General features: G+C 44.8%; 1 protein-coding gene across 3 annotated transcripts in view; it reads left to right on the top strand.

The window, feature by feature from the left end:
• The window catches only part of LOC109883966 (HBS1-like protein), a 76,804-nt gene that overhangs the window by 18,249 nt on the left and 45,135 nt on the right, over positions 1-13,420 (top strand). The gene's annotated exons all lie outside the window — the stretch shown is intronic.

Consider the following 13,420-nt stretch of genomic DNA (forward strand, 5'->3'; position numbering starts at 1 on the left):
GGTGGAGAACCTGACTACCAGGTGAAGAACCTGACTACCAGGTGGAGAACCTGACTACCAGGTGGAGAACCTGACTACCAGGTGGAGAACCTGACTACCAGGTGAAGAACCTGACTACCAGGTGAAGAACCTGACTATTCTGTGGAAGTTTTGTGTGCGAGGGCGACGATATCTGCATTCAAGTGTGTGTGTGTTGTAGTCTTATGTCCAGCTGTCTATCTGTTTTCTGTCTATGTCCAGATGTCTATCTGTAGTCTGTCCAGATGTCTATCTGTAGTCTTATGTCCAGCTGTCTATCTGTTTTCTGTCTATGTCCAGATGTCTATCTGTAGTCTGTCCAGATGTCTATCTGTAGTCTATGTCCAGATGTAGTCTGTCCAGCTGTCTCTGTAGTCTCTGTCCAGCTGTAGTCTGTCCAGCTGTCTATCTGTAGTCTATGTCCAGCTGTCTCTGTAGTCTCTGTCCAGCTGTAGTCTGTCCAGCTGTCTCTGTAGTCTCTGTCCAGCTGTAGTCTGTCCAGCTGTCTATCTGTAGTCTCTGTCCAGCTGTCTGTAGTCTCTGTCCAGCTGTCTCTGCAGTCTATGTCCAGATGTCTATCTGCAGTCTATGTCCAGCTGTCTATCTGCAGTCTATGTCCAGCTGTCTATCTGCAGTCTATGTCCAGCTGTCTATCTGTAGTCTATGTCCAGATGTCTATGTCCAGCTGTCTATCTGTAGTCTCTGTCCAGCTGTCTATCTGTAGTCTATGTCCAGATGTCTATCTGTAGTCTATGTCCAGATGTCTATCTGTAGTCTCTGTCCAGCTGTCTATCTGTAGTCTATGTCCAGATGTAGTCTGTGCTCTTCAGACAGTGCTAGCGTGGGCTGCTGCAGGAATGCAAATGTCACAGCACACACACACACACACACACACACACACATACAATTCCTGATCACTTTGCTCCCCCTCTCTCTTTTCTCTCTTCACCACCTACGTAGGAAAAAGTGATTGTGCGTCGATGAAGATCAAGGCATCCTCATTGGTCTCTGTTCTGCAGTCTTGGTTTTGCAGAAAGATGCTGGTGTTGCATTCCTGCAGATGGGTAGGAAAAGTAGCATCACTCCAGCTAGAGGTCAGGAGGTCAGGAGATTGGAAGACGCATCAGTCTGAATCTCAAATCTCAAATAGGGTGCCATAGGGCTCTGGTCTAAAGTAGTGCACTATATATGCCCTATTCCCTATATAGTGCACTACTTTAGACCAGAGCCCTATGGAACCCTATTCCCTATATAGTGCACTACTTTAGACCAGAGCCCTATTCCCTATATAGTGCACTACTTTAGACCAGAGCCCTATTCCCTATATAGTGCACTACTTTAGACCAGAGCCCTATTCCCTATATAGTGCACTACTTTAGACCAGAGCCCTATTCCCTATATAGTGCACTACTTTAGACCAGAGCCCTATTCCCTATATAGTGCACTACTTTAGACCAGAGCCCTATTCCCTATATAGTGCACTACTTTAGACCAGAGCCCTATTCCCTATATAGTGCACTACTTTAGACCAGGGCCCTATTCCCTATATAGTACACTACTTTAGACCAGAGCACTATTCCCTATATAGTGCACTACTATAGACCAGGGCCCTATTCCCTATATAGTGCACTACTATAGACCAGGGCCCTATTCCCTATATAGTACACTACTATAGACCAGAGCCCTATTCCCTATATAGTACACTACTATAGACCAGGGCCCTATTCCCTATATAGTACACTACTATAGACCAGGGCCCTATTCCCTATATAGTGCACTACTATAGACCAGGGCCCTATTCCCTATATAGTACACTACTATAGACCAGGGCCCTATTCCCTATATAGTGCACTACTATAGACCAGGGCCCTATTCCCTATATAGTACACTACTATAGACCAGGGCCCTATTCCCTATATAGTGCACTACTATAGACCAGAGCCCTATTCCCTATATAGTACACTACTATAGACCAGGGCCCTATTCCCTATATAGTGCACTACTATAGACCAGGGCCCTATTCCCTATATAGTGCACTACTATAGACCAGAGCCCTATTCCCTATATAGTACACTACTATAGACCAGGGCCCTATTCCCTATATAGTACACTACTATAGACCAGAGCCCTATTCCCTATATAGTACACTACTATAGACCAGGGCCCTATTCCCTATATAGTACACTACTATAGACCAGGGCCCTATTCCCTATATAGTGCACTACTATAGACCAGGGCCCTATTCCCTATATAGTACACTACTATAGACCAGGGCCCTATTCCCTATATAGTGCACTACTATAGACCAGGGCCCTATTCCCTATATAGTACACTACTATAGACCAGGGCCCTATTCCCTATATAGTGCACTACTATAGACCAGAGCCCTATTCCCTATATAGTACACTACTATAGACCATGGCCCTATTCCCTATATAGTGCACTACTATAGACCAGAGCCCTATTCCCTATATAGTGCACTACTATAGACCAGGGCCCTATTCCCTATATAGTGCACTACTATAGACCAGAGCCCTATTCCCTATATAGTGCACTACTATAGACCAGGGCCCTATTCCCTATATAGTGCACTACTATAGACCAGAGCCCTATTCCCTATATAGTGCACTACTATAGACCAGGGCCCTATTCCCTATATAGTACACTACTTTAGACCAGAGCACTATTCCCTATATAGTGCACTACTATAGACCAGAGCCCTATTCCCTATATAGTGCACTACTTTAGACCAGAGCCCTATTCCCTATATAGTACACTACTATAGACCAGGGCCCTATTCCCTATATAGTGCACTACTATAGACCAGGGCCCTATTCCCTATATAGTGCACTACTATAGACCAGGGCCCTATTCCCTATATAGTGCACTACTATAGACCAGGGCCCTATTCCCTATATAGTACACTACTATAGACCAGGGCCCTATTCCCTATATAGTACACTACTATAGACCAGAGCCCTATTCCCTATATAGTACACTACTATAGACCAGGGCCCTATTCCCTATATAGTACACTACTATAGACCAGAGCCCTATTCCCTATATAGTGCACTACTATAGACCAGGGCCCTATTCCCTATATAGTGCACTACTATAGACCAGGGCCCTATTCCCTATATAGTGCACTACTATAGACCAGAGCACTATTCCCTATATAGTACACTACGATAGACCATGGCCCTATTCCCTATATAGTGCACTACTATAGACCAGGGCCCTATTCCCTATATAGTGCACTACTATAGACCAGAGCCCTATTCCTATATAGTGCACTACTATAGACCAGGGCCCTATTCCCTATATAGTGCACTACTATAGACCAGAGCCCTATTCCCTATATAGTGCACTACTATAGACCAGAGCCCTATTCCCTATATAGTGCACTACTATAGACCAGAGCCCTATTCCCTATATAGTGCACTACTATAGACCAGAGCCCTATTCCCTATATAGTGCACTACTATAGACCAGGGCCCTATTCCCTATATAGTACACTACTATAGACCAGGGCCCTATTCCCTATATAGTGCACTACTATAGACCAGAGCCCTATTCCCTATATAGTACACTACTATAGACCATGGCCCTATTCCCTATATAGTGCACTACTATAGACCAGAGCCCTATTCCCTATATAGTGCACTACTATAGACCAGAGCCCTATTCCCTATATAGTGCACTACTATAGACCAGAGCCCTATTCCCTATATAGTGCACTACTATAGACCAGAGCCCTATTCCCTATATAGTGCACTACTATAGACCAGAGCCCTATTCCCTATATAGTGCACTACTATAGACCAGAGCCCTATTCCCTATATAGTACACTACTATAGACCAGAGCCCTATTCCCTATATAGTACACTACTATAGACCATGGCCCTATTCCCTATATAGTACACTACTATAGACCAGAGCCCTATTCCCTATATAGTGCACTACTATAGACCAGAGCCCTATTCCCTATATAGTGCACTACTATAGACCAGAGTCCTATATAGTGCACTACTATAGACCCTATTCCCTATATAGTGCACTACTATAGACCAGAGCCCTATTCCCTATATAGTGCACTACTATAGACCAGAGTCCTATATAGTGCACTACTATAGACCCTATTCCCTATATAGTGCACTACTATAGACCAGAGCCCTATTCCCTATATAGTGCACTACTATAGACCCTATTCCCTATATAGTGCACTACTATAGACCAGGGCCCTATATAGTGCACTACTATAGACCCTATTCCCTATATAGTACACTACTATAGACCAGGGCCCTATATAGTGCACTACTATAGACCCTATTCCCTATATAGTACACTACTATAGACCCTATTCCCTATATAGTGCACTACTATAGACCAGGGCCCTATTCCCTATATAGTGCACTACTATAGACCCTATTCCCTATATAGTGCACTACTATAGACCCTATTCCCTATATAGTGCACTACTATAGACCCTATTCCCTATATAGTGCACTACTATAGACCAGAGCCCTATTCCCTATATAGTGCACTACTATAGACCAGAGCCCTATTCCCTATATAGTGCACTACTATAGACCAGAGCCCTATTCCCTATATAGTGCACTACTATAGACCAGAGCCCTATTCCCTATATAGTGCACTACTATAGACCAGAGCCCTATTCCCTATATAGTGCACTACTATAGACCAGAGCCCTATTCCCTATATAGTACACTACTATAGACCAGAGCCCTATTCCCTATATAGTGCACTACTATAGACCAGAGCCCTATTCCCTATATAGTGCACTACTATAGACCAGGGCCCTATTCCCTATATAGTGCACTACTATAGACCCTATTCCCTATATAGTGCACTACTATAGACCAGAGCCCCCAAATCCTAATTTGATTATGAGTTAAAGGATATGCAGCTTGGAGAAAAGCCGTTCTTTAATATTCTCTCCGTTCACCCTGTGACTACGGGGCTTTGACTGTCTGGCGATGTCTTTTACATTCAGGTCCTATAATAAGTACTGAAAGCGTATTGTGATGTCTATAGCATTGCCTCTGTGTGTGACTCATCCTAGGAGAGGTTATATGTGTCAGTCAGACAGATCCCCCTCGCTAGTAGCAGAGTGAAATATTTACAGCTTAAAAATCCCTTCTCATCTAAAGTGTATTCAGACCCCTTGACTCTTTTTCCACATGTTGTTACGTTACAGACTTCTTCTAAAATGGATTCAATTGTTGTTTCTCTTCTTTTTCTCATTAAACTACATCACAATACCAACGTAATGACAAAGCAAAAACAGGTTTAAAGAAATGTCCCGTCCAAAAAATAAGAAATAAAGAAATATCACGTTTAGATATGTACGTTCTATGTAAATGTTCTACGTTCTATGTTCTACGTTTACATATGTACGTTCTATGTAAATGTTCTACGTTCTATGTTCTACGTTTACATATGTACGTTCTATGCGTAAGTTCTATGTGTACGTTCTGGAGCATATGTACGTTCTCTCTCTACTTTACTCCGTTCATCTTTCCCTTCATCCCGACTAGTCTCACAGTCCCTGAAAAATATCCCCACAAGTCAAGGGGGCGGCAGGGTAGCCTAGTGGTTAGAGCGGTGGACTAGTAACTGAAAGGTTGCAAGTTCAAACCCCCGAGCTGACAAGGTACAAATCTGTCGTTCTGCCCCTGAACAGGCAGTTCACCCACTGTTCCTAGACCAGTTAACCCACTGTTCCTAGACCAGTTAACCCATTGTTCCTAGACCAGTTAACCCACTGTTCCTAGACCAGTTAACCCACTGTTCCTAGACCAGTTAACCCACTGTTCCTAGACCAGTTAACCCACCGTTCCTAGACCAGTTAACCCACTGTTCCACTGTTCCTAGACCAGTTAACCCACTGTTCCTAGACCAGTTAACCCACTGTTCCACCGTTCCTAGACCAGTTAACCCACTGTTCCTAGACCAGTTAACCCACTGTTCCACTGTTCCTAGACCAGTTAACCCACTGTTCCTAGACCAGTTAACCCACTGTTCCTAGACCAGTTAACCCACTGTTCCACTGTTCCTAGACCAGTTAACCCACTGTTCCTAGACCAGTTAACCCACTGTTCCTAGACCAGTTAACCCACTGTTCCTAGACCAGTTAACCCCACTGTTCCTAGACCAGTTAACCCACTGTTCCTAGACCAGTTAACCCACTGTTCCTAGACCAGTTAACCCACTGTTCCACTGTTCCTAGACCAGTTAACCCACTGTTCCTAGACCAGTTAACCCACTGTTCCACTGTTCCTAGACCAGTTAACCCACTGTTCCTAGACCAGTTAACCCACTGTTCCACTGTTCCTAGACCAGTTAACCCACTGTTCTTAGACCAGTTAACCCACTGTTCCTAGGCCAGTTAACCCACTGTTCCTAGACCAGTTAACCCACTGTTCCACTGTTCCTAGACCAGTTAACCCTCTGTCCCTAGACCAGTTAACCCACTGTTCCTAGACCAGTTAACCCACTGTTCCACTGTTCCTAGACCAGTTAACCCACTGTTCCCAGGCCGTCATTGCTGTTCATAAAGGTAAAATAAAAATAAAAATAAAAAGGGGTCTGAATATTTTGTAAAATAGTGTCTAATAGGGTCTGTTTCTGGCCTTTTACGCTGTGTCCCTACTGAAATATAGAGGGGCCTAGGGTGCAGGTCCCAGGGTGCAGGTCCCAGGGTGCAGGTCCCAGGGTGCAGGGCCCAGGGTGCAGGGCCCAGCGTGCAGGTCCCAGCGTGCAGGTCCCAGGGTGCAGGGCCCAGGGTGCAGGGCCCAGCGTGCAGGTCCCAGGGTGCAGGGTGCAGGTCCCAGGGTGCAGGTCCCAGGGTGCAGGTCCCAGGGTGCAGGTCCCAGGGTGCAGGTCCCAGGGTGCAGGTCCCAGGGTGCAGGTCCCAGGGTGCAGGGCCCAGGGTGCAGGGCCCAGGGTGCAGGGTATTCTCATTTGTGATTGAACAGATGGTAGCCTCCTGAACTCCCCAACCCACTTCTTCCCTGCATTCAACACATGTAAATGTTGTATTCAAATAGATAAGCATATACTAAATTACTACGAGGGCTGTTGTTGATGACATGATGGGTTTGTTAGTGTTGCAGCAGTTAATTACTATACCTTACTCTGCCACAGCCTCTACTGCACCCTAGTGGCAGGGAGGGAGATTACAGTCAGGATTATTATAGATAAACATGTTCTGTCTCTCCTCTCTGTCTCTCCTCTCTGTCTCTCCTTTCTGTTTCTGTCTCTCCTCTCTGTCTCTCCTCTCTGTTTCTGTTTCTCCTCTCTGTTTCTGTCTCTCCTCTCTGTCTCTCCTCTCTGTCTCTCCTCTCTGTCTCTCCTCTCTGTCTCTCCTCTCTGTCTCTCCTCTCTGTCTCTCCTCTCTGTCTCTCCTCTCTCTCTCCTCTGTCTCTCCTCTCTCTCTCCTCTCTGTCTCTCCTCTCTGTCTCTCCTCTCTGTCTCTCTCTCCCTCTCTCCTCTCTCTGTCTCTCCTCTCTCTCTCCTCTCTGTCTCTCCTCTCTGTCTCCTCTCTCTCTCTCTCCTCTGTCTCTCTCTCTCATACCTCTCCATTCTCCATATTTCAGTCATTCCCTCGGTACAGTAAATATGTTCTAGTATTAGGTTACATTTTCAATGCCCAGAACGGTACATGCTTGACTTCCTGTTATTTGCTCAGTGTGTTAGAAAACACAGCTGACTGACTGATGGAGTCTGGTCATTAACTATAACCCTCAGGGTTGGAACATGTTAAAGGGTTCTGAATAAAAACTGGCAACTTCTGGCATCCGTTTGTCCAAAACCTTCCTCCAGGCCGTGTGTGTGTGTGTTGTCAAACGGAGGACAGAACAGGTGTGGTAGGAGGGTAGATGAAGCCTGCGACTACCATCCTGATCAGATGGGGCTTTCTGTAATCCTAGAAGGAGAGGGTTTGCATACCCTGCTGCTCCCTCCCTCCCTCCCTCCCTCCCTCCCTCCCTCCCTCCCTCCCTCCCTCCCTCCCTCCCTCCCTCCCTCCCTGCTCTCTTCCTCCCTGCTCTCTCTCTCTCTCCCTTCCTCCCTCCCTCCCCGCTCTCTCTCTCTCTCCCTCCCTCCCTCCCTGCTCCCTCCCTCCCTCCTCCCTCCCTGCTCTCTCTCTCCCTCTCTGCTCTCTCTCTCTCTCTCTCCCTCCCTGCTCTCTCTCTCTCTCCCTCCCTCCCTCCCTGCTCTCTCTCTCTCCCTCCCTCCCTCACTGCTCCCTCCCTCCCTCACTGCTCGCTCTCTCTCTCCCTCCCTGCTCCCTCCTCCCTCCCTGCTCTCTCCCTCCCTCCCTGCTCTCTCCCTCCCTCCCTGCTCTCTCCCTCCCTCCCTGCTCTCTCCCTCCCTCCCTGCTCTCTCCCTCCCTCCCTCCCTGCTCCCTCCCTCCCTGCTCTCTCTCTCCCTGCCTGCTCTCTCTCTCCCTCCCTGCTCTCTCTCTCCCTGCCTGCTCTCTCTCTCCCTCCCTGCTCTCTCTCTCTCTCCCTCCCTCACTGCTCCCTCCCTCCCTCACTGCTCTCTCCCTCCCTCCCTGCTCTCTCCCTCCCTCCCTGCTCTCTCCCTCCCTCCCTGCTCTCTCCCTCCCTCCCTGCTCTCTCCCTCCCTCCCTGCTCTCTCCCTCCCTCCCTGCTCTCTCCCTCCCTCCCTGCTCCCTCCCTCCCTCCCTGCTCTCTCTCTCCCTCCCTGCTCTCTCCCTCTCTCTCTCCCTCCCTGCTCTCTCCCTCCCTCCCTGCTCTCTCCCTCTCTCCCTCCCTCCCTGCTCTCTCCCTCCCTCCCTCCCTGCTCTCTCCCTCCCTGCTCTCTACAGTAGTAACACTGTATTCTTCAGGATTTAGCTGAATGACAACAGGAGACCCTAAACAGGAGACGCTTAACCCCTAAACTTTAACCCCTAAACCTTAACCCCTTAACCCTAAACCTTAACCCCTAAACCTTAACCCTAAACCTTAAACCCTAAACCTTAACCCTAAACCTTAACCCTAAACCTTAACCCTTAACCCCTTAACCCCTAAACCTTAACCCCTAAACCTTAACCCCTAACCTTAACCCTAAACCTTAACCCCTAAACCTTAACCCCTAAACCTTAACCCCCTAACCTTAACCCCTAAACCTTACCCCTAAACCTTAACCCTAAACCTTAACCCTAAACCTTAACCCCTAAACCTTAACCCCTAAACCTTAACCCCTAAACCTTAACCCCTAAACCTTAACCCCTAAACCTTAACCCCTAAACCTTAACCCTAACCTTAACCCCTAAACCTTAACCCCTAAACCTTAACCCCTAAACCTTAACCCCTAAACCTTAACCCCTAAACCTTAACCCCTAAACCTTAACCCCTAAACCTTAACCCTAAACCTTAACCCCTAAACCTTAACCCCTAAACCTTAACCCCTAAACCTTAACCCCTAAACCTTAACCCCTAAACCTTAACCCCTAAACCTTAACCCCTAAACCTTACCCCTAACCTTAACCCCTAAACCTTAACCCCTAAACCTTAACCCTAAACCTTAACCCCCTAACCTTAACCCCTAACCCTAACCCCTACACCTTACCCCTAACCTTAACCCTAAACCTTACCCCTAACCTTAACCCCTAAACCTTAACCCCTAAACCTTAACCCTAAACCTAACCCCTAAACCTTAACCCTAAACCTTAACCCCTAAACCCTTAACCCCTAAACCTTAACCCTAAACCTTAACCCCTAACCTTAACCCCTAAACCTTAACCCCTAAACCTTAACCCCTAAACCTTAACCCCTAAACCTTAACCCCTAAACCTTAACCCCTAAACCTTAACCCCTAAACCTTAACCCCTAAACCTTAACCCCTAAACCTTAACCCCTAAACCTTAACCCCCTAAACCTTAACCCTAAACCTTAACCCTAAACCTTAACCCTAAACCTTAACCCTACACCTTAACCCCTAAACCTTAACCCCTAAACCTTAACCCCTAAACCTTAACCCCTAAACCTTAACCCCTAAACCTTAACCCCTAAACCTTAACCCCTAAACCTTAACCCCTAAACCTTAACCCCTAAACCTAACCCCTAAACCTTAACCCCTTATTTAACCAGGTATTTATATATATAACCCCTAACCCTGTATTTAACCAGGTATTTATATATACTAACCCTTTATTTAACCAGGTATTTATATATATAACCCTTTATTTAACCAGGTATTTATATTATAACCCTTTATTTAACCAGGTATTTATATATATAAACCCTGTATTTAACCAGGTATTTATATATATAACCCTTTATTTAACCAGGTATTTATATATATAACCCTTTATTTAACCAGGTATTTATATATATAACCCTTTATTTAACCAGGTATTTATATATATAACCCCTTTATTTAACCAGGTATTTATATATATAACCCTTTATTTAACCAGGTATTTATATATATAACCCTTTATTTAACCAGGTATTTATATATATAACCCTTTATTTAACCAGGTATTTATATATATAACCCTTTATTTAACCAGGTATTATATATATAACCCTTTATTTAACCAGGTATTTATATATATAACCCTTTATTTAACCAGGTATTTATATATATAACCCTTTATTTAACCAGGTATTTATATATATAACCCTTTATTTAACCAGGTATTTATATATATAACCCTTTATTTAACCAGGTATTTATATATATAACCCTTTATTTAACCAGGTATTATATATATAACCCTTTATTTAACCAGGTATTTATATATATAACCCTTTATTTAACCAGGTATTTATATATATAACCCTTTATTTAACCAGGTATTTATATATATAACCCTTTATTTAACCAGGTATTTATATATATAACCCTTTATTTAACCAGGTATTTATATATATAACCCTTTATTTAACCAGGTATTTATATATATAACCCTTTATTTAACCAGGTATTTATATATATAACCCTTTATTTAACCAGGTATTTATATATATAACCCTTTATTTAACCAGGTATTTATATATATAACCCTAACCCTTTATTTAACCAGGTATTTATATATATAACCCTTTATTTAACCAGGTATTTATATATATACCCTTTATTTAACCAGGTATTTATATATATAACCCTAACCCTTTATTTAACCAGGTATTTATATATATAACCCTAACCCTTTATTTAACCAGGTATTTATATATATAACCCTTTATTTAACCAGGTATTTATATATATAACCCTTTATTTAACCAGGTATTTATATATATAACCCTTTATTTAACCAGGTATTTATATATATAACCCTTTATTTAACCAGGGAGGCCAGTTGAGAACAAGTTCTCATTTACAACTGCGACCTGGCCAAGATAAAGCAAAGCAGTTCGACAGAAACAACAACACAGAGTTACACATGGAATAAACAAGCGCAGTCAATAACACAATAGAAAAAATAAAGTCTATATACAGTGTTTGCAAATGGCGTGAGGAGGTAAGGCAATAAATAGACCATAGTAGCAGAGTAATTATAATTTAGCAGATTAACACTGGAGTGATAGATGAGCAGATGATGGTGTGTAAGTAGTGATACTGCAATGTAAATAATGGGGATGAGGTAGGTAGATTGGGTGGGCTATTTACAGATGGGCTATGTACAGCTGCAGGGATCAGTTAGCTGCTTAGATAGCAGATGTTTAAAGTTAGTGAGGGAAATAAGTCTCCAGCTTCAGCGATCAGGGTTCTAATTCTATCCCTTAACCCTATCCCCTAACCCTAGCTCCTAACCCTAGCTCCTAACCCTAGCTCCTAACCCTAGCTCCTAGCCCTAGCTCCTAGCTCTAGCTCCTAGCTCTAGCTCCTAACCCTAGCTCCTAACCCTAGCTCCTAACCCTAGCTCCTAACTCTAGCTCCTAACTCTAGCCCCTAACCCTAGCTCCTAACCCTAGCTCCTAACCCTAGCTCCTAACTCTAGCTCCTAACTCTAGCCCCTAACCCTAGCTCCTAGCCCTAGCTCCTAGCCCTAGCTCCTAGCCCTAGCTCCTAACCCTAGCTCCTAACCCTAGCTCCTAGCCCTAGCTCCTCCTAACCCTAGCTCCTAACTCTAGAAATAGCATTTGACCTCATGGGGGACCAACATAATTTCCCCAGTTGGTCCAAAAAATACATGTATTTTTGTATTTATTACACACACACACACACACACACACACACACACACACACACACACACACACACACACACACACACACACACAGAGGTGGCTACTAGGTGTTTTTTGTGAATCAGTCTTCTTGCATCGGAGGGTTTTTCCTGTCCTCCAGAAAGACTCATTCAGAGAAACCTCGGTTATAAAATGATCTGTGTCCCCACAAAGTCAGCTGTGTGTGGTCGGGTAAAAAACGAAGATACATTTCCCCTCGTATGGACTAACAAAGTGATCCTGAAAGAGAAAGCTCAGCCAAATGCCAAAATGACACATTGTTTTCCTTCAGTGCTCTGCATGGTCATCCTGCTCTCTGTAGTGGCCTTGCAGCATTTACACTGATACTGTCTCTGCAGTAGTCAGGACATTTATACTTCTTGCACTTCGCAGAGTGGGGCAGAGTTGTTGTCAAGAATTGTTGTTGTCTGTGGACTAGGTGTGACAGCCGTCTGTGGACTAGGTGTGACAGCCGTCTGTGGACTAGGTGTGACAGCAGTCTGTGGACTAGGTGTGACAGCAGTCTGTGGACTAGGTGTAACAGCAGTCTGTGGACTAGGTGTGACAGCAGTCTGTGGACTAGGTGTGACAGCAGTCTGTGGACTAGGTGTAACAGCAGTCTGTGGACTAGGTGTGACAGCAGTCTGTGGACTAGGTGTGACAGCCGTCTGTGGACTAGGTGTGACAGCCGTCTGTGGACTAGGTGTGACAGCCGTCTGTGGACTAGGTGTGACAGCCGTCTGTGGACTAGGTGTGACAGCAGTCTGTGGACTAGGTGTGACAGCAGTCTGTGGACTAGGTGTAACAGCAGTCTGTGGACTAGGTGTGACAGCAGTCTGTGGACTAGGTGTGACAGCAGTCTGTGGACTAGGTGTGACAAATATCTGGATCATACCATCTCTCCTCTCTCTGAAACATCTCTCCCTGTGTGTGTGAGACCGTGTTGTGTGTGTGTGTGTGTGTGTGTGTGTGTGTGTGTGTGTGTGTGTGTGTGTGTGTGTGTGTGTGAGAGAGAGAGAGAGACATTGTTGTTTGTGTGTGTGAGAGAGACAGTGTGTGTGAGAGAGACATTGTTGTTTGTGTGTGTGTGTGTGAGACCGTGTGTGTGTGTGTGTGTGTGTGTGTGAGAGAGAGACATTGTTGTTTGTGTGTGTGTGTGAGACCGTGTTGTGTGTGTGTGTGAGAGAGAGACAT

Source organism: Oncorhynchus kisutch, linkage group LG12, assembly GCF_002021735.2.
Source record: "Oncorhynchus kisutch isolate 150728-3 linkage group LG12, Okis_V2, whole genome shotgun sequence".
NCBI lineage: Eukaryota > Metazoa > Chordata > Actinopteri > Salmoniformes > Salmonidae > Oncorhynchus > Oncorhynchus kisutch.